General features: G+C 49.9%; 1 protein-coding gene across 3 annotated transcripts in view; it reads left to right on the forward strand.

The window, feature by feature from the left end:
* Positions 1-20,033, forward strand: part of STARD8 (StAR related lipid transfer domain containing 8) — a 126,367-nt gene that overhangs the window by 18,248 nt on the left and 88,086 nt on the right. The window contains exon 1 of one of the 3 annotated variants that reach the window (XM_054039441.1): positions 1,786-1,806. The exons of 1 other annotated variant lie outside the window; for it this stretch is intronic. The gene's annotated coding sequence lies outside the window, so the exon portion shown is untranslated. Of the gene's footprint in view, positions 1-1,785; positions 1,807-19,785; positions 19,797-20,033 lie in introns of those variants that run through there. One more of the 3 variants, XM_054039445.1, reaches the window with a different exon arrangement.

Here is a 20,033-nt window from a genome sequence, read left to right on the forward strand (position 1 = left end):
TGGGATTTTAATTTGGGTTCGCTAACTCAGATTAAAATAGTAGTGAAAACACGTCAACTCGTCTTTTAATTTGGTTTAGCGGCTCGAGTTCAAACTGATAGTGGAGACAGGTTGAGCTTAAGTTGCTAAGCTGAGTTAAAAGCCAAGTTACTGTGTCTTAATGGTTGTGTTAGTCTCAGTTACCTAACTGAGGCAAGATAACCCAAGTTAAAAACACACTTTTTTCCCTTTCAGTGGAGATGTACGACCCAGAGAAGCTAAGATGCTGTTGAATACACTTTGAGATAGATGGAATAATAAGAGACATAACGTGTAAGTTACACAGTTCTGGTGGCCCCATGCTGTATGCTCTTCTAGGCTGTTGTTTGGGAAATTTGTATTTGACTCCTGATCTTGCTTAGCACACTGACCTGGCAGGAGCTGAGATGATGCAGAAGCAGCGTACTTGGCCCATGGGCTCTGACCCCATTTCATTGTTCCGTGAGCCCCTCGCCCATGTAAGGACCTATGTTGAAAGGATGTGAAGGTTTTTCTTGGCTGCAGCAGGCACATGACTGCAATGTGGGAGCATGAGGCATTGGGGAAGCACAGCAGAGAACACTGAGGGATGTGACTAGGCAGTGGAAGGCTCCTCCCCATCAAAAACCCCTGTCATTGGTAAGATCTGTAATGAAGAAGCAGCACCATCAACAATGAGCTTAACCTACAGGAAAAAAGCAACTGATTGCATCTTAGAAGGGATGAAGGAGCTGGAGAGGGACCAAGTGATGGGAAGGAAAATTAAAAGGACATGGGCCTTGGAGTGCAGCTCTGAGTGTGTGTGATAGAGGCTGGGCAGAAGTTTTTTATAATTTTGACTCATAACATCAGTATTTGTAAGCATTTTTTTTTTCAATTTAAAGGTTCTCCAGTGTGGGAAATGATGGGAGGCCAAGACCGTAATTATTTAATGACAGTCCAGGTTGAGATTCCAAATCAAAGCTTTAGAACAGTTAAAACACCACTTGTTGACATCACATGTCAAAATCTGCAAAGTGCCCTTAAAATCCCACTCCAATAAGTTTTCAAGCAGCCTGTTTCTGGCTTTGCCTATGACTTGTGAGTGGGATTGAGGGAGATATGTTTGTGTGTCTGTGGCTGGTGAAATGACATTTACCCTTATTTACTGATAAAAATGTACGGTCTAGGGGCGGGCGGGGAGCCCGGGCTCAGTCCCCAGATCCCTGGGCGCTGCAGAGCCCGGTGGGTACCTGCTGTTGCTCTCCAGTGCTATGCCCTGGGCTTAGTTTCCGTGAAGCCGGCACAGCCACGTGAGAGCCCGCCCGGCCCAGCGGGGCGCTGGGGGCAGTGCAGGGGATGGAGGATACCCCGGAAGGAGCTTTGGCTGTAGAGCCGAGGGATGCTGGAGCCTCTTGGCCGTGGGAAGGGCGAGGCGCCGCGAGGATGGGCTGGCAGAAGGCGGCGGCTGCCCTGTGCTGGGAGAGATCCTGCGCTCGCTGCACTCGGCCATGCCCCAGCCGCCGGGCGGGTCCTGGGGGTGAGACCCGGCCGCGGGGCGGGGGCTGGAGGCGGCGGAGCCGGGTCAGAGCGTGGGCAAGAGCAGGGGAAGGGCCGGCTCGCCCTGCCCGCGCCGCACTCGGCCCGCGGCGCCGATGGGGAGTCCGAGCCGGCTGCGGGCTGAGCCCGGGCGCCCCCAGCTCTGGAGCAAACGGTCCTTCAAGCTCCGCTTCCAGAGAGCCGCGGCCGCGGCGCCCTGCACGTGGAGGCGGTGGGGCCGGAGAGGGGGCGGCCGAGAGCCGGGGCCAGGTGAGCAGAAGAGCTCCGCTCGCCCCTCTGTCCGTCCGTCCCTCCCTCTGTCTGTCTCTCGGGCAGTGCCTGGCCTGCCGCTGCCCCAGGATCTGCCTCCCTTGTCTGTCTGTCCTGCCCCCTGCCCCAGGATCTGCCTTCCCCTGTCTGTCTGTCCTCCCCCCTGCCCCAGGATCTGCCTTCCCTTGTCTGTCTGTCTGTCCTGCCCCAGGATCTGCCTTCCCTTGTCTGTCTGTCTTCATCCCTGCCCCAGGATCTGCCTTCCCTTGTCTGTCTGTCCTGCCCCCTGCCCCAGGATCCGCCTTCCCTTGTCTGTCTGTCTGTCCTGCCCCAGGATCTGCCTTCCCTGGTCTGTCTGTCTGTCCTCCCCCCTGCCCCAGGATCTGCCTTCCCTTGTCTGTCTGTCTGTCCTCCCCCCTGCCCCAGGATCTGCCTTCCCTTGTCTGTCTGTCTGTCCTCCCCCCTGCCCCAGGATCTGCCTTCCCTTGTCTGTCTGTCTGTCCTCCCCCCTGCCCCAGGATCTGCCTTCCCCTGTCTGTCTGTCCTCCCCCCTGCCCCAGGATCTGCCTTCCCCTGTCTGTCTGTCTTCCCCCCTGCCCCAGGATCTGCCTTCCCTGCCTCACTGCCTTCCCTTGCCTGTTTGTCTTCATCCCTGCCCCAGGATCTGCCTTCCCCTGTCTGTCTGTCCTTCCCTCTGCCCCATGACCTGCCTGATCCTGTCTGTCCTCCCCCCTGCCCCAGGATCTGCCTTCCCCTGTCTGTCTGTCCTCCCCCCTGCCCCAGGATCTGCCTTCCCTGCCTCACTGCCTTCCCTTGCCTGTTTGTCTTCATCCCTGCCCCAGGATCTGCCTTCCCCTGTCTGTCTGTCCTTCCCTCTGCCCCATGACCTGCCTGATCCTGTCTGTCCTTCCCCCTGCTCCAGGATCTGCCTTCCCCTGTCTGTCTGTCTGTCCTCCCCCCTGCCCCAGGATCTGCCTTCCCTTGTCTGTCTGTCTGTCCTCCCCCCTGCCCCAGGATCTGCCTTCCCCTGTCTGTCTGTCCTCCCCCCTGCCCCAGGATCTGCCTTCCCTGCCTCACTGCCTTCCCTTGCCTGTTTGTCTTCATCCCTGCCCCAGGATCTGCCTTCCTCTGTCTGTCTGTCCTTCCCTCTGCCCCATGACCTGACTGATCCTGTCTGTCCTTCCCCCTGCCCCAGGATCTGTCTTCCCCAGTCTGTCTCTGTCTGTCTGTCCTTCCCTCTGCCTCAGGATCTGCCTTCCCTTGTCTGTCTGTCCTCCCCCTGCCCCAAGATCTGCCTTCCCTGCCTCACTGCCTTCCCTTGCCTGTCTGTCTGTCCTTCCCTCTGCCCTATGACCTGCCTGTTCCTGTCTGTCCTTCCTCCACCCCAGGATCTGCTTGACCCTCCCTCACTGCCTTCCCTTGTCCGTCTGTCCATCTCCCTGCCCCAGGATCTGTCTTCCCCTGTCTGTCTATCCATCCCCCTGCCCCCGTGCCTGTCCCTATATGGCTCAATCAATGTCTGTCCTTCCTTCTGTCCTAAGAGGATCTTTGTCCGTCTGTCGCTTTCCCTGTATCTGTCTGTCCTTTCAGCGTCTGTTCATCCCTCTGTCTCTCACTCAGCATCTGTCCTTCCTTCTTCTCTCCCAGGATCTCTGTCTGTCCCCCTTTCATTCTTTCTGCCTTATCCATGTCTGCCCTTTTCTCTGTCCCTGGATTATTTGAGCTGTTCCCTTCTCTCAGTGCCACGTGTCTGATCTGGGCACTTTCCACGTTTCCATATGTTTTAGATCTGAAGAGAGTGGGAGGCAGCAGGGGGAGGAAAATCAAAAGAAAAGTCCCAGACTTTCCAGGGATTGGGGGTGGGGGGATGCATGTGGACACTGACCTGTGGTTTGGTTTTAAATCCCTCTTGGGGGCTGATGTTGCTAAAGCAATCCCTGTCCTACAAACAGCCTGTGACCTGGGAGCTGTTCTGTGTTGGGAAGTGACAGATTTTACCTTGTGCTGGGGTGGAGGGATTTCAGACCATTGTTCATTTTTAAATACATTTAGAAGGAGCCTCCAGCAACTAACCGTCAGGCTGACAAATGCATTGCAATGTAGTATGAGTCTAAGCGCTAAAGTATTATGGAGTGATGGCAGCTGCTCCGGAATGAAGGCTGAATGGTGTGTTTATAATAAGTTGGGCTTTTGGCACCCTGGGCCCCCATTCTAAAATCCCCTCCCTCCCCCGTGAAAGAAATCATACGAGCCTCAATGTTCATATGTTACATCTGGGCTGAATGTAGGGGCTTTCTCGCAAGCCTGAAGTGACTCAGGTGAATGGTTTCTGAATTATGGCTCCATAAAAATCAAGGTGTCGGTTCTAAAGTCTTCTAACATCTCTGTTACTGCTGTGTATCAAAACGGAAAAGAAGAGAGACAGACTTCAGCAGAGATCATAAGTCCAGGACCAACATTTAATTGATTAATGGCAAATTATCAAATTTACTAACATTCCTGTTAGGAACTTTGGCTCCACTAGGCTCACAAATGGGTGGTTGGAATCAACGCTCGTTAGAATAGCCTGGATACTGTGGGCAAATTTAGGGGTGGAGTTAGAGTGGGAGGCGTGCATATGTTACACAACATCCTCCCAATGGGGACCTGATGATCTGGGGAGAAGGCTTGGGGTGACTCAGATGTGCAGATCTCTGGAGGGTGGTATATGGGGGAAGAGGGCATGCAAACATGGCAGGTGGATGAGTAGCTCAGAGGAGGCTGCAAGAGGTCTAGGGCTTAGGAGCTGTTTTAATGGCGCTGGGTTGAAAAAACAGGCTGATCTATAAAAGAGAGAGGGCAGCTTACGGCAGGGTGTCTCTGAGACTTTGGTCTGAAATAGCGCAAATTTGGTGACTTTCTGGGCACACGGCATAACACAGGGTCTCTGGAGAAGGCTGAGGTTGTGTTTCCAGGATGGTGAAGGGGGTGGGTGGTTGGCAGTCTGAGTTCCTTTGGAAATGATTTTAATGCTGCTGCGGTTTAATTTAATTGTATTTATTATGTGATTAATTACATCAGGGCACCTAGGTGTCTTTATTATTTGAAACCCAAATAAAATAAAAATACTAGCCCTGCTTAGCTTGTTAGGTTTTTGGGGCAGGGCCAGAGTTTTTGTTATGTGTTATCCTCCCTTCTCTACACAACATACCACACATGGATCATCAGAGGGAAGTTCCTGCAAAACATTTTGATTTTGTCAAATCAATGTTTTCTAACAGAAAACTGTTCAGCTGGAAAATTTTTGACCTGCTCTAGTTATAACTATCCACTGTACCGCTACTGAGTTTGCTGTCTTGGTACCCTTCATATAAGCATTGTACTTTGGTCTAGCTTTTCACCTAGTGAAAAACATTCTTGTAGAATACTTGATTCCTGTCCCACCACCATATATCCTGTTAGTGTATTTGTAGATGACTACGTCTCCCCGTAGTCTCTCTTGTCTAGACTGGATGCATTGTGAGATACATCATTTAGCTACCAGGATTTTCACTTCTGACAGGGAGTGTAATCAATGAATTTAGTTCACAAATTTTTACATGTAAAGTTTTTTTTATTAAAAAAAAATTTTTTTAAAGCAAAACTTTTCATGAACAATTGTCAACATTGTCAATATTTGCTGTATTTTGTGAAATGTTCTTTGATATTTTTTTATCTAGCTTTTGTCAACCTTATAAAATAATTTTTAACTTTGTGTTAGAACCCCATTTTTTAGTCAAACCCACAGTTTTGGAAAACAAAGTTTGATAATGATTTTGAAAATTATTTGAATAAAAGTGTTGATAAAAATATATAGATGAAAAACACAAGGGAATTTTTTGCAAAAACCAGACAGGAATATTGATTCATGTTGACTCCTGTGCAATGGGAAAACTTTGAATTTTTTCTCAACGTCATTTTTTCCCTGTTTCTCAACCACTCTAGTGGTTAGTGAAGAGTCTGTCTAGAACCTGCCCCACAGCCCTGAGGGAGAGTGAGTGACTTGTGCTGCTATCAAATTGACCCCTCAGGAATGGCATAGACATGTTCTGGAGGAAATTGACTACAACTCTCCTTACCTGGAAGGAAATGTTAGGTTGCCAGGGGAAAGGAGAAACAAAGGAAGGACAATAAGAGGATCCTAAAGAAACTTGCCATTGAAATAACCAACTCTGTAAAACCTGTGTGTGTGATGTTCCTGGACCCTGAAAGAATGTTTCCATTAATCCCTTGTGTGTCACTGTCCTAACCCTTCCCTTGTCTAGGCCCAGAGGTGTGTCAAACACCCAGAATGAAGGACACAGCTATGGTCAGGAGAGGATTCAGCATGACATGTTGTGAGCTCGGTTTCTTTAACAGGCCTTAAAGTTTCCTGCAACTTCCAGACTTGGCATTTCAGATCTCAATCATTTTTTAGTGCTAAAACTTCATCTCAATGTGCTGGATGATGACACTGTGGAGGTAGGGCTAGCCTTGCTGGTGAAGAGAGAGAGCTCAGAGGGGCAGGAGTGTACTCTGGAATGACCTGGCACTGGTACTCCAGGGCTCAGTATGTCCATCCTTATTGAGGATATGGTATTCAGAAGCCATCGCTGCTCCCAAGCCAGACAGACCCTGTTCAAGGATTTTTGTGGGATTAGCCAACATCTTGTTTGCTTTGTGGCTGTGCCTTTTCATTTATCTTGGTAAACATGGACTCTGCTTCCTGACCATAGCCCAGGTTTGAAAAGCACTGCCTTAGACTTACAAGCCACCCCCCACTATCTTGGGAACAATACACCAGTCTCAGCTTCCCTTCCTCCCAACCTTCCCCCTTTTTACCATGCCCCAGGTGGGCTTCTTTTGTGGTCACCTGATTGCAAAGCACAATAACCACTTTCCATACCAGGCTATTTTGACTGGTCGGCTGCAGTCCGATTGATACTGCAGGGCCCAGAGAGGTCCGAGATGCTTTCTTCTTCATCATCCCCTTGCCTCTGGTGGTCCCTTTGGGCTACTATTGGCGTGCAATTTCAGAGCCAGCTCGCATTGAATTCAGCAGCAATCTCCTTCCCCCTTGATTTGAACAGGAGCAGGATCAAGCACTCAGGCTTTTGAAACAGATGAGTTTGGGGTGACTGAACTGGTTGCTTCCTCTCTCTTTGCTCAGTAACTTGTCCCCCTTGCAGTGACTGGAGATGTTTTACTCTGTTTTAGCAGTGGCTGCATAATCCAGATTCCTTGGCTGAATTCCTGCTGTTTCGCTGAGATCTGTGGCTGATGTTTCAATCGCCCTGTGCACTGGGAAAGACACAGGACCCTTGTTACATGAAATCAAATCCTATGAATGTTGCTGTTGTATGTCTGTCTCTTCCCCCGCCCCCCCTCTGCCCACTCCTTTGGAAACTGGGGAATTGATTCTTGACTAATTCCTGATAGAAGCAAATGTATGGGATCAAAATGCAAGTGCTGGGATTTCCAACATATTAAGACATGGCAGTGAGAGCCATGAAATTAAATACCCATCATCTGATGCCATCAAAATACCCTTGGCTTGGTAAGAGGGTAACTAGGCCTGCCTGGTGTATTTCTATCCACTAGGATAGATTTGGCCCAACACTTTTGAAGAAACAGCAGTAAATATTCCCTTCTTCTCCTGTTATTTGCTTTAGGGTCTGTGTTTGTGTCTTTGCTGTTTGGACAGCTTGTGAGGATCCTAGTAGCAATAAATCCATGCCCAGCATGTGAGATCCATGCGGTCACAAAGTCTAATTCTTGCCCTTCTTTCCTTTGCTTTTGTGGGAAGGAAATGTTGCATCATTATTCTACAAAGCCAATGTGTATTGGAAAAACAAATCACTCTTGTGTGCTCTGAAAGCCACCTGTATCTGAAGGGTGTAAACCTCAAGGAGAAAGAGCAATCATAAGGGGTGCCCAAGGGGTATGACTACATTAGAAATGCTACAGCTGCAACTGTGCCACTCTAGCTCTGTAGTGTAGACACATACGACAGCAGTGGAAGGGGTTCTTCCGTTGCTGTAATAAATCCACCCCTCCACGAAGCAGTATCTAGAGGTGTCTACACTGGTGCTTAGGTTGGCTTCATTACATTGCACAGGGTATAAACATTTTCACTGCCCTGAGCAATGTAGTTAAGCTGACCTAACTTAGTAGTATAGACGAGCCCTAAGGAAAAGGAAATGTAGGCCTTTCCCAACATTGAGATTTCTTAGGCCTGGTCTCTGCTACAGAGATACTTCGACCTAACTGTAAGCGTCTACATTAAAACATAGCTTCCACCCATGTAACTCGCCCACTAAACTAACCTAATACCTCCATCTCCACGAGAGACGTAGGGCTTAAGTCGCTGAAGTTAGGGCGACGTGTGTCAGTGTAGACAGCGCGTTGCTTACATCGACTGTTGCTGCTTTTCAGAAACCGTCCCACAGTGCCCCATGTTGGCAGTTAAATCGGTGCAGTGCTCCTGGTGAGGACGCGCACCGCCGACACAAGGAGTGTAGTGTGGATGTGTAAAACCGGTTCAATTACTGTGATGGCTGTAGGTTGACATAACTTAGGTCTGCTAAATTTTGAAGTGTAGACTTGCCCTAAATTGTGGAGTAGTTTCTCAAGTGAAGCAAGGAAGCTCTAACATGTGAGCCATATAAAAGGTAGAGAGGAAGCATGGTCTGGTGTAATAGGGCAGGTTTCTCAACCTGTGGGTTGCAACCAAAACTGAGTTGCTAGAATGTGTCAAAGTGTCATGTGGGAGTCCTGGCAGGAGAGGCTGGGGAAGGAGGTCAGGTCTTGCCCCCAGGGTGTGCGAGGACTTGGGGGGTGGGTTCAGAGCCTGCCCTGGACTCTGCTCACAGCAGTGTCTTCTGTGGCTCTGGTCCCACAGGGCTGGTTGGGCTTAGCATTGGAACTTAGCATTAGGTATTGGAACCAGGTGAATGGGGTCACATCACCGCTCAGGTTTTCCCAACTGCCCCTTAGTCATGATGCTGTGGGCTGGCCGGGCCAAATTTGAGTGAGTGGCGTGGAGTGGGGACAGGAGCTGCCATTATGATACACACAGTGTACCCCCCCCCCCCCCGCAATGTCTACCAGCACAGCACAGACCTGAGAGTCTGATGAGAGAGAGAGGAGCAGGGGACTTACTTATGAAGGGGAAGAACTTCTAGGTGTATTCATGTGCCTGCTAGATATGGACAAGATTAGGACTGTGGCCATCAGTTCATTTCACATTAAAAGATCAGGATCCCATTACCAAGCCCCTGGATCCAAATATCCCCTCTGTAGTGGACTGTACTTTTAAGAGCCTCAGTTACTTTGTGTATGATACCAAACCAGGCTCATTACGCTCTTCGCTTATGAACAGTACCCCCATTACCTGACTATCTGGCTGCTTACATTTATCTGTGTGTCCCTTGCAATGCAGACACATCCCTCTTGCTGTAACAAATTTCCCAGCCGTACTGCCATTGGCAGGTGCGGAGTGACGCATGTACGTGATGCTCACCTATATTCCAGGTCCAGGGGTACTTGCAGCTGTGTTCAGGTGTCTTTGGCTTTATTGGAGACGTGCAAAAGTCCAAAGAATCCCCACAATAAAAATTGGCATGGGGGATTTTTGTAAATAAAAGCCAGCTTCAGAAATGCTTATGACTGGGACCATGGTGTGCAGTGGGGAGGGAGAAGGGTGAGATGTATGTTTGTGGCTGCAAATTAAGCAAGTTCCTAACAACTGCTCAGCAGTCAGATGCCTGAGGGGAAAGAAACAAATAGGGCACTTATTTGGGGGATGAAAGGAAGGGGGTGCAGCCTTAACAAGCATTAGAGCCCAGATGCAGCTGTGCTTCCCTAGTGCTTGTGTTGACAACAGGGATTGTCTTGAAAACCTCTTTGTTCTGTGTTGGTAGCAAAATGTGAATGATAAACAATAACAGTTGCATTACTTACCTAGTAAGCTAAGGCCAAACATTCATAGGTATATGGAACAGCTTAGCCCAGAACACCCACTTCTGGTTTTCTCATCCCCCTGGCCCCCCCAAATTGTATATATACACCTGACTGAACATTTTGTAGTGTGTTTTGGTTTTGTCCCCATAACTGCAGGAGGAAACGAGCCAGATAATGACAGTTCCAGGACTGGTGGGTGGTTTGTTTGTTGCAGACACATTGGTTTTGGTTTTGTTTATAAGGGTGGGTGGCCAGATGGAGTGAAGATATGTTTCTCAGGAATCTTCAGTTGTTTGTTTTGTTGATTTGTTTGTTTTGACTTTTGTGTTTGGCAACCGTTTTATTTAGTGTGGACTAATGTGTGTCTTGGCCAGAAGAGGGCACCTTTTCATGATCTGTTTCTAAGTGTGTTGTCAACTGCAAGGGAGACTGCACAGTGAGGTTAAAGGTGCAGGAGATGACAGTGTCCTCCTTTGAATACAGCTTGTCCTTAATTATACTGAAGCTGAAGCTGCTAATGTTAATCATCCAGGATCGTGATTTGCACATAGAGAGATCACCCCACACTGCAAGAGGGATCAGGAGGATGGGGCCTTCCTGCTCATTATACTTTACGTAGCTGACAGGCTGCTGCTGATCGATCGTGTAAATGCCTTTGGCCTCCATCAGTGGAGTAACTCTTTGGCAGTGGCTGCAGACCCATTTCTGACCTGAGCAGGCTGTTGTTGCACAATGATAGGGTCCCTGGGGGGATCTTGGCTTTCCTATGAGAACATCAGCTGTTCTGTAACCTTTCATTAGGAATCTGGAGATTTCTCAGAGCTTATTGTCCACCCCCACCTGACCATCCCATTTTATTAGTAACAGAGACAGGCTCAAGCCACAGGATTAATTCTTAGATTCAGATTTGGAAGCCCCCCTCTCACCTCAGAGCTCAGGGGCATTTGAGTCTGGGGCTTTTGTCTGGCCAGCTGTATAATTCCGATCCCGATCTGGGTTTGGATTGTGAGCCAGCCCAAAGTCTAGGGGTGCTTGGACCCAGGGTTCTGATCCAAGCCTGTCTTTAATAACTACTGGTGTTTGCATTTCACAAGTGCCGGTCTCCAAAGGATCTCAAAATGCTTTTAAAATATTACCTAAGGCTCCCAGCCCCCTTGGAAGTAGGTCAGTGTGTCTGCCCCCATTTTACAGGTGGGAAGCTGAGGCACAGAAAATAGAGGTGACTTATTCAAGGCCACACACATAGTCAGTGGCAGATTTGGGGATCAGTCATTAGTGTCTGATTTCCAGTCCCCTGCTATTACCTCTACATCAGAACTATGACAGTTGAGGGGAAGGCAACACTCTTTAAACCCCACCATTTACACCTTGTCTCTGCATAACCTGCCCATGATAATAAGATATTGCTAACCACTGATGCTGCCTCCTCAGTGCGAGGTCTGTAAAACCCAGCTGTGCTCTCATCTTCCCAGATGGACTGGGTGCAGGGTATGGGAGGTTAGCTGGTGTTGGTTGGTGATGAGGCAAAATAGAATCCAGCCTGCTGTGCTGCAGTATGGAAAGCAGGAGCTAGTTCCCCTAAAATGATTTTACCCTCAGGCCTTTGCCCTGCGGTGTGCTGTGTACACATTGATCTTTGCAAATGGACTCAGGATTTCACCAGGTCTGGCTGTACCTGTACAGCTGCCTGCATTCAGTCTGTGGTGTGTCTCTCAGTCCCACAAGCCTTTAGGAAAATCAGAGACTTCAGTGACTGGCAGGCTCTGTTAGGTCCCATCTAGTCCATCTTCTTTGAGGCCGGAGCAAGATTACTCCTTAGACCTTGTCTAAACTACAGGTGACTTTGGTATAACTTACATCGCTCGGGGGTGTGAATAATCCACACCCCTGATGTAGGTTAAGATGACCTATGCGCTGGTGTGGACAGCGCCATGTTGGTGGGAGAGCTTCTCCCGCCAACATAGCTATCGCCTCTTGCAGAGGCAGGAGTTACTAAGCCGATAGGAGAGCTCTCTCCCGTCGGCTTAGCGCGTCTCCACCACAAGAGCTGCAGCGGTGTGCCTGTGCCACTGTAGGTGCTGTAGTGGAGATGTAGCCTTAGAGTCTGTTTGCTAGAGCTTCATCCTGTCTAGCTTTGACTTTCCCAAGCAATGAGGTTCCCACCCCTCCCCGGGAGACGATTCCACAGTCTTGTGGTCCCTCCGTGACATTTTGCCTGGTATTCAGCCTAAAACATGCTTTGTTCAATGTCACCTATCTCTTCTAGTGAGGGCCCGTGGGCCACTCTAAACAGTTGCTCTCCCTCCTTGCTACTTACACCCTTCAAATTCACATTGATCTTTATTGTACTCAGCCCCACTCCTTTGCTGCTGCTGACCCAAGTTTGCTCTTTCTTTTCTTTTTCTCTCGTCCCCACCACTCCACCCCTTCTATTCCTCCCTGCCAGTCTGTCCACCACGTCTGTGCCCAACACAGCACTTCCCTCTTCTGGGGGGCTGAAGGAATTCTAGCTATGTGCATTGTTGAGCCCCCATGTGTGCACACGCACACTGGCCTCCTTGTCTGAGCAGCACTGCTGGCCAAGGCAGGGCCCTGGGGCTTGCCGCCGCTCCTCAGTAATGTGTTATGAACTATTAATATCTCCCTCTGCGTGAGGCTTCTCAATGCTGCCCATTCATCAGTCAGGCTGGGGGGAGAGTGTGGTGCACACTTTTTCCCCCCTCTTTCCCCTCCAAGCATCTTGCCTCAGTAGCATCCCAGAGGCTGGCCTTTCAGTGCAAACAGGAGTGGGTGTGTGTTAAACTGGCTGGTTTGGCACCTCCCTCCTTACTTCCTTTTTATAGTTCGGTGTCTCAGAGATATTTCCTGCCCCTTTGGTCCCTTTTTGAATGAGAACATGAGTGGAAAATGTTTGAAATCCTCCTCCGTGCTGAGCATTTTTCCATTGGAGTCTGGAGCCATTGGGCTCCTTGTGCTATTTGGATAGGAGACTCCCAGCTTCCCCCGCTGTCCCAGAGGGAGGGGTGTGTGATGGTTGTTTCCAGAGCAACGTCTGTTGGGCAGCTAAAGTCACTTGGCCTTTGGGGTTGGCAGGCCCCAGAGCTGATGGGAGCAGGTGCCCATTTCAGCACTCTTGTAGCTGGAGCTCATCAGGGCTTGGTAAGGGAACTCAAAAGGGCAGCCTGTCATGGGGGATGGTGTGTGTAAACTCTGCCCCTGGTGAGTGTTGTTCTTTATCTCTGGAGACGCACATGGGGCACAAGAGGAGGGAATTGGGGGTCTCCTGGCAGGATTACAGTCTGGGAGCCTGCAGGAGATTTCCTGCCCAGCAGATTGACTGCTATTGAATGACACTGAGTTCCTGTAATTAAAGACTCTACCTTCCTGCAGGGCAGGTGGGAGTTTAAGGCTCCAGGCCTATACTTTGGTTGAGGAGATTTGGGGCAAAGTGTGGGGGTCCAGCTGTCTTTATGTGGATGCTGGGTGCTCCCCACAACTCTGCTGGGCCAAGCCCAGTGGATGAATCCTAACAATGTGCCAAGAGGACAGAAAGCAAAAAACAGGGAGCTCACCTAGGCAGCTGTCCCTCATTTGAGCTGTGGTGAGGTTTTAACTCTCCTTGCTTGACCTCACTGAGGGCTTGTCTACACTGACACTTTACAGCGCTGCAACTGTCTCACTCGGGAGTGTGAAACCCCTCCCCCCCGAGCGCTGCAAGTTTCAGCGCTGTAAAGTGCCAGTGTAGACAGTGCACCAGTGCTGGGAGCCGCGCTCCCAACGCTGGTAGCTATTCCCCTCGTGGAGGTGGTTTTTTATAGCGCCGGGAGAGCTCTCTCCCAGCACTGTGCTGAGACTACACAGCCACGTTAAAGCGCTGTCGCGGCAGTGTTTTAACGTTGCTAGCAAAGTCGTGCCTGAGTCCACCTATGCTAGGTTCCTGTCTCCACCACCTGCCCAGTGGGGCTTGCTCCTGCTTGCCTGGACCTCTGAAACAAGGGTTTCTGTCCCTATTGTGGTGACAACCTAGCCAGACTTGGAGCAGATCTTCCCTCTCCTCCATCTTGCCTATGGATCCCACTTACCCATCTCCAAGCGTGAATAGCCCCCAGGGCACTCCGACTCCTTGCAGGCTGTAGTACAGGGAGATTGAGTACAGGAGTTAGATGCTGGTCAGCCATCCTCTAGTCAGGGCCGGCTCCAGGCACCAGCTTGTCAAGTAGGTGCTTGGGGTGGCCACTCCGGAGAGGGGCGGCACGTCCAGGTATTCGGCGGCAATTCGGCGGACGGTCCCTCACTCCGCTTTGGAGCAAAGGACCTCCCACCAAATTGCAGTCGCAGATCGTGATCGCGGCTTTTTTTTTGGCTGCTTGGGCGGCCCAAACCCTGGACCCATTCCTGCCCCTAGTCCATCTCTGACATTGCACTGTCTTGTGACTTGGGATGCTGCATGTGATGGGGCTCTGAACACTAAGTGGCAGCGAGGAATGCTTGAGTTCTAGACCTGGCTCTGGTCCTCTTACTCATATTGCAGGGGAAAAGCAAATCTCTTAATATTCAGAGAGGGAGGATGATCTTGTGGTTAAAGCACAGGGCTGGGAGCCAGGAGATCTGTGCTCTAATCCCAGCTCTGCTGCTAATTAGTTGTGTGACTTTTGACAAGTCACTTTGCCTCAGTTTCCTATCTGTAAAATGAGAATAGCACTTACCCTCCAAAGGGTCTGTGAGGATGAACCCATTAGGGTTTGTATGTCAATGTGAGGTGTTCTCATATTTTAATAATGACCTTTAACCCTTTCCTGTGTGGTCTCTCTTCTGTGTCAGAGGTGTTGGAAAAGTGGGGCGGGATCTACAAATCTTTGATTTATTCCAAGACTTTCTAAAGGTACCACACCTGGAAGTCTGTCTTTACCTAGTCATCTGAGCTGGGGGGTGGATTCCCTGTGTTTTTACCACTGTCCAGGCACCTGTTCCTGCAGCATGTCACTGTGTGGAACTGCTGTGTCTGTCAGTGACTCTAGAAATGTAACAGCTGGTCTCAGCTATTTGTGCAGGCTCTGCTCACAAACCTTGCACCAACTTGCTGTGCTGAGCTGGGTGGCTGGGCATCTTGTTAGGGCCTCTTGGAGATTTGTTAGCAGGAGCATGCTGTAGAGTTTGGGTAAATAAGAATCTTGTTTTCTGAGCAGGAAAAGGCCTTTGTGGAAGAACTTTATAAAGGGCTCACTGCTAACCTGGGATATGGGGACTGGGGACAGAGCCAGTGCCCTGTATTGCCTGCTGACATGTCTGATTAGCTCAGGTTTGTAGTGATGACCACACTGAAGGCATTGTAAGCATTGGGTGTGTCACTTCAGATAAAGGGACATGTCAGCAAGGCCTGAGATGAGTTGAATGACTGTAACAGGGTGTGGCCCTCAGCGGAATTGCTGCCCTGTAATTCAGGCCGTGGCTACACTCGAAACTTCAAAGCGCTCCCGCGGCAGCGCTTTGAAGTGCGAGTATGGTCACACGCCAGCGCTGGGAGAGAGCTCTCCCAGCGCTTCAGGTACTCCACCTCCACGAGGGGATTAGCTTACAGCGCTGGGAGCATGGATCCTAGCGCTGGGGCACTGTTTACAATGGTGCTTTATAGCGCTGTAACTTGCTGTGCTCAGGGGGGTGTTTTTTCACACCCCTGAGCGAGAAAGTTGCAGCGCTGTGAAGCGCCAGTGTAGCCATAGCCTAAGTGCCTTGTATTCATTCAGTCTTTCTGTTTTCAGTTCAGAGGCAGATTTGTTGACACCTGGCTAGCCAGGGGGCTCACAAAATGGAGGACTGGGAAGCCCTTTGCAGATGTGTATTATTGTTACTCCCAGGTCACTCTGCTTGAAGGAATAGTAACTCCAGTAATACATAGCATGTTTCAGTCTTTGCACGTTCTGCACATACTATCAGCGCTTACGGCCATACCTGTTGTGTTATGCTCAGGGCCTACAGAACATAGAGCTGACGCTCTATGAAAGGCTTGGAGCATTCACATGTATAGAGGAGCAGGTGGGTGCGTGGTGGGGGTACATCATGGTGTTTAGTTTTAATGGGTCCTGCTCCTCTGCTGGCTTAGGTGCCGGCACCGGGAGGCTTTTCTGAAGAAGCGCATTTTGAGGAGGGATTTGAACAGGAGGTGGGCTTGTGCCCATCCTCCCAAGCTGTGGAACAGTGCAGATCTTTGCAGGCCTGTCCCTGCCCATGGCACCCTGAGGAGGTGGGGCAGCAGCACTTTAGAGATGGAGAAAATGAGGCAGAGTGAGAGCCATCGCCAAGGGGCCAATGTCAGACCAGGATCAGAACTCAGGGGTTCTTGTATTCAGGCCACATGTCTTTCTGCTGATGCCCCTGCATGATGCTTTGGTGCTCAGAGTCTCCTTCAGATAACCCTTATTTTTTTTATATTCCAATAATTTCCTCCCATCCCCACAGCTAAATACCCCCTTCCCTGCAGAGACAGCCCCTTTGTGCTGAGAGGATGCACAGTGACTGATTATCCTCCTGGAGCCCACAGTGGTCCACCAACAGGAACCACAGCTCCTCCTTCCCACCTCCATACCCATGGTCTGTGGCCAGTAAGGGGATCCATCGCACAAAAGTATAAAAACACTTTAGTGTCAACAACAGCTCAGCAAGCCCCCTTACCACTGTGAGACAAGATCTGCGTGAATACAGGCTTCCCCTGGACTGGGTGGGTGAGGTGAGGCAGGTTATGAAAGCAGTTTTAGAGAGCGTGGGGACTTTCCACTTCCTCTGACCTGGAAAGGCGCAGAGCAGGCTGGGGTCTCGGGAAGAGGCTGGGGTGGTTGACGGGAAGCTCGGGGTTGGGGACGAGGCTGTGGTTGGGGGAGACTGGAGAGTTTAGCAAAGCCAGCTGAAACTGGGTGGTTAAAACTCTGGGCACTTAGGTAACCCTCAGTGTCCCTGTCAATAATTCCAGGGGAGGAGGTGGTTTGTGGTTTCTTGACCTGGACCTTTCCTTGTTGTTCTGACCAGGGTACTCCTGTCTGCAGAATCCCTTCACTGTCTGTCTGTCTCTCCCTGCTTTGAGTCTGTGCTCCTCATCTTCACCGTCAAGGCTCGCCGTAATGCTGCCCCTGTTCCATTTCTGCTGTCATCTCCTCCACCCCTCACACTCTACGCTCCTGCACCTTCTACCATCCTGCCCCTGGCATCTAGCCCAGCTTCCCGCTTGCCATGGGACAAGCCCCCTCTCCCACCCACATCCCTCCTTAAATGCCATTTCTTCTTCACAGCCTCCCGCATGGCTCCCCAGCACCAGCTGCTCACACTTTACATTTTGCATTGTATTTGAATTGGAGTTGGGAGCTTCTCTTCTTGCAAGACCCCGGCCGGGATTTAGAGAGAACTTGTGCTCTTGCACTTGGCTGCACAGGCTGTACAGCTAGTCTGGAATCTAAAATAAATAAAAAATAAAAATAATAAATTAATGGAGATATCCTATCTCCTAGAACTGGAAGGGACTTAAAAGGTCATTGAGTCCAGCCCCCTGCCTTCACTAGCAGGACCAAGTACTGATCTTGCCCCAGATCCCTAAGTGGCCACCTCAAAGACTGAACTCATAATCCTGGGTTTAGCAGGTCAATGCTCAAACCACTGAGCTATCCCTCCCCCAAATCTAGAGAGCCAGAGAGAATCACGGTCTATCTGTTCCCAGCACAGGGTAACCCTAGACTTCTTGGTGCCCTGGGAGGTCCGAGGGCTCCTCTCCCTCATGCAGGGCCGGCTCCAGGCACCAGCTTGGCAAGCAGGTGCTTGGGGCGGCCGCTCCGGAGAGGGGCGGCACGTCCAGGTATTCGGCGGCAATTCGGCGGACGGTCCCTCACTCCCGCTGGGAGCAAAGGACCTCCCGCCGAATTGCCACCGCAGATCGCAATTGCGGCTTTTTTTTTTTTTTTTTTTTGGCTGCTTGGGGTCAAAACCCTGGAGCCGGCCCTGCATGGAGGGCACACAGCACAAGAACAAATACCAAGCCAGGAATGTTCATCTGTGACCAGAGTGTTGCAGAGAATAAAAAAAAACCCACACAACTTGAGTGCAACTTCCTTGGCTCTGTCTTGCCTCTCTGGTATCCCTTTCCCGGGCACCTGTTAGGGTTGATGGGAAGGGGGAGTTAGGGACCGGTCTATCTCCAGTCCAAGGAATATCCAGGGACTCTGTTTTGGGAGGGAAAAGGGAGTGAGCCACATTTATGTATCGATCAGGCAGAAGCCATTGGGAGGTTTCAGCGGTCCCGTTCCTGCTGCTAATTTTCCTAAAGCTATGGAGTTCTCCTAGCCTCTCTCATGTTTCCAAGTGTCCATTTCCACCAAGCGAGGAAGGGATCCAGAAGCAAACCTTGGCATGGGGCAGGAGGGGGGTCTACAGTTGTTACTGCCATTTTTCAGATGGCTAGGGGGAAGGAGGGTCATTGAATGAACACTTGTTTGAGAATACAAAGCCAGAACCTGCACAGTATTAAGTAGCAGTGCAGGAAGCTGACAGTCTCTCTGGGATAGAATAATGACACAAATCGGTGTTTTCACACCTGCCTTGGGTAGCTCCCATACAAAGCTACCTTTGGCCTTGCTGGCTAAAGGGATTAAGAGGCTTGTCAGGATGCTTGGTGTTTCTTGTTGGCATATCAGATACCCAGAACTCACAGTTACAGCAGCACTGGGTCTGGTTTCTGGGGCACACCGGACAGTTTGGGGAGCTGCTTGTGCATTTGCACTGAGCTTGTTTTACTCATGCTTGGCGAGAGAGATTGGAGGCTCTCCCCTCTTTGAACCTCCTTCCCACTCCATGTGGCTAATTAAAACTTAGCGTTAGAGATGGGTCAAGCTGCAAAGTTGTGGGTTGGATTGGAACTGTTCCAAGTTTTGGATCCGGTACATTGGTTTGGCTCAATTGTAATGACATCTAAGTATCTCATTGATCTCATGCTCTTGCTTTCTGCCTCTGGAGACCTGTATTTGTCTTAGACCTCAGGTGTAAAAAGACTGACAGTCTCACAGCACTGCTCCTAATGGACATGTTCACGTGACAGCCCCGTCCTGGAGTCTGGTAGTGTTCGAGACCATTATCAGCCTCTGCTGGGAACAAAGCCTTGGACTTGAGTACCTGGGTGTGCTGCTGTTCAGGACTGAGGTGCATCAGCAGTTTCAGCCTATTGTGTGAGCCCCAGTGCTAGAATAATGAGGGGGACGGGTTGTGGAGTAGAAGTGAGGGGCATTGTCAGAGCTGTGGAGCCCAGTGCTGGAATAATAGGGGGTTCTTTAGGCCATAAGTGAGAGGCATTGGCAGAGTTGTGGTGGAAACTTCTGCAGTACTTGCCTTCGTTATGCCTGCTTAAAGCCAGTGCCTGCATTCTGTGTGAGCTATTTGGATGATCTGTTTTACTGCCAATGGAGTGTGAATAGCTGGCAGTATGTTTCCTTCCTCATCTGCTGTAATTAATCTTTAGTTTGGTGTAAACAGATATGCTGGGCACTCCTCTGGTGCTAGAAGTACTTGGGAGATGACTTTTTGAAGTTCATTCTCTCTTCTGTGCCTGTGGGATCATCTGAAAGCAAATGCTGTGAAAGAAAGGGGCTGCTTTATGATTGGCTTAATGGGAGGGGAAAAAAAGCCTCGGAAAAAAAACTTTCCAGAGGGCCCAGCTGGTTTTACTTTTCAGTGATTGGCCAAGGCTGTGGAGGGCGGACACAGCTGCTGTTCAAGGACCTACGGTCTGGCCACCTGAGCGTGAAACTTATTTACCCTGACAATAGCTAAGGCGCTGCTGCTGCGCCTTCGCTAGCAAAAAAATCCTTGTGTGTGTTTAAATCTATAACTTATTTGAACTTCATTTTGTCATCTTCCTGCTGCAATAAAGAAAGTGATTGAACAGGTAAAGGATTCTCACCATCTAGCTGCTTGCTTGTCAGTTTTTCTGTTAGCTGATATTAGGCAGCTGTTCCCTACCGAGTGTGTTTGAGCTGAAGAAGACACGACGCAACCTCAAGGTAAATCAAATACATGGATTTCAGCAATTGCTTGGTGCACTGTCTTGGGGCTGCTCTCTACGCCTCTATGTGTGTGTGAGACGTGAATTATTTTGTGAGGCAGCATGTGTCAATCATCTGTTACATGTAATAGAGGATAATGCTCTTTACAGAACAATGCCAAGTGAATTTGCCTCCAGGAATAGCGAGGGGCTGTCAGGTTGAGTATTTGTTGTTCCATGACTGATATTTAAGGGA

This window comes from Malaclemys terrapin, chromosome 9 (assembly GCF_027887155.1).
Source record: "Malaclemys terrapin pileata isolate rMalTer1 chromosome 9, rMalTer1.hap1, whole genome shotgun sequence".
Classification (NCBI taxonomy): Eukaryota; Metazoa; Chordata; order Testudines; family Emydidae; genus Malaclemys; species Malaclemys terrapin.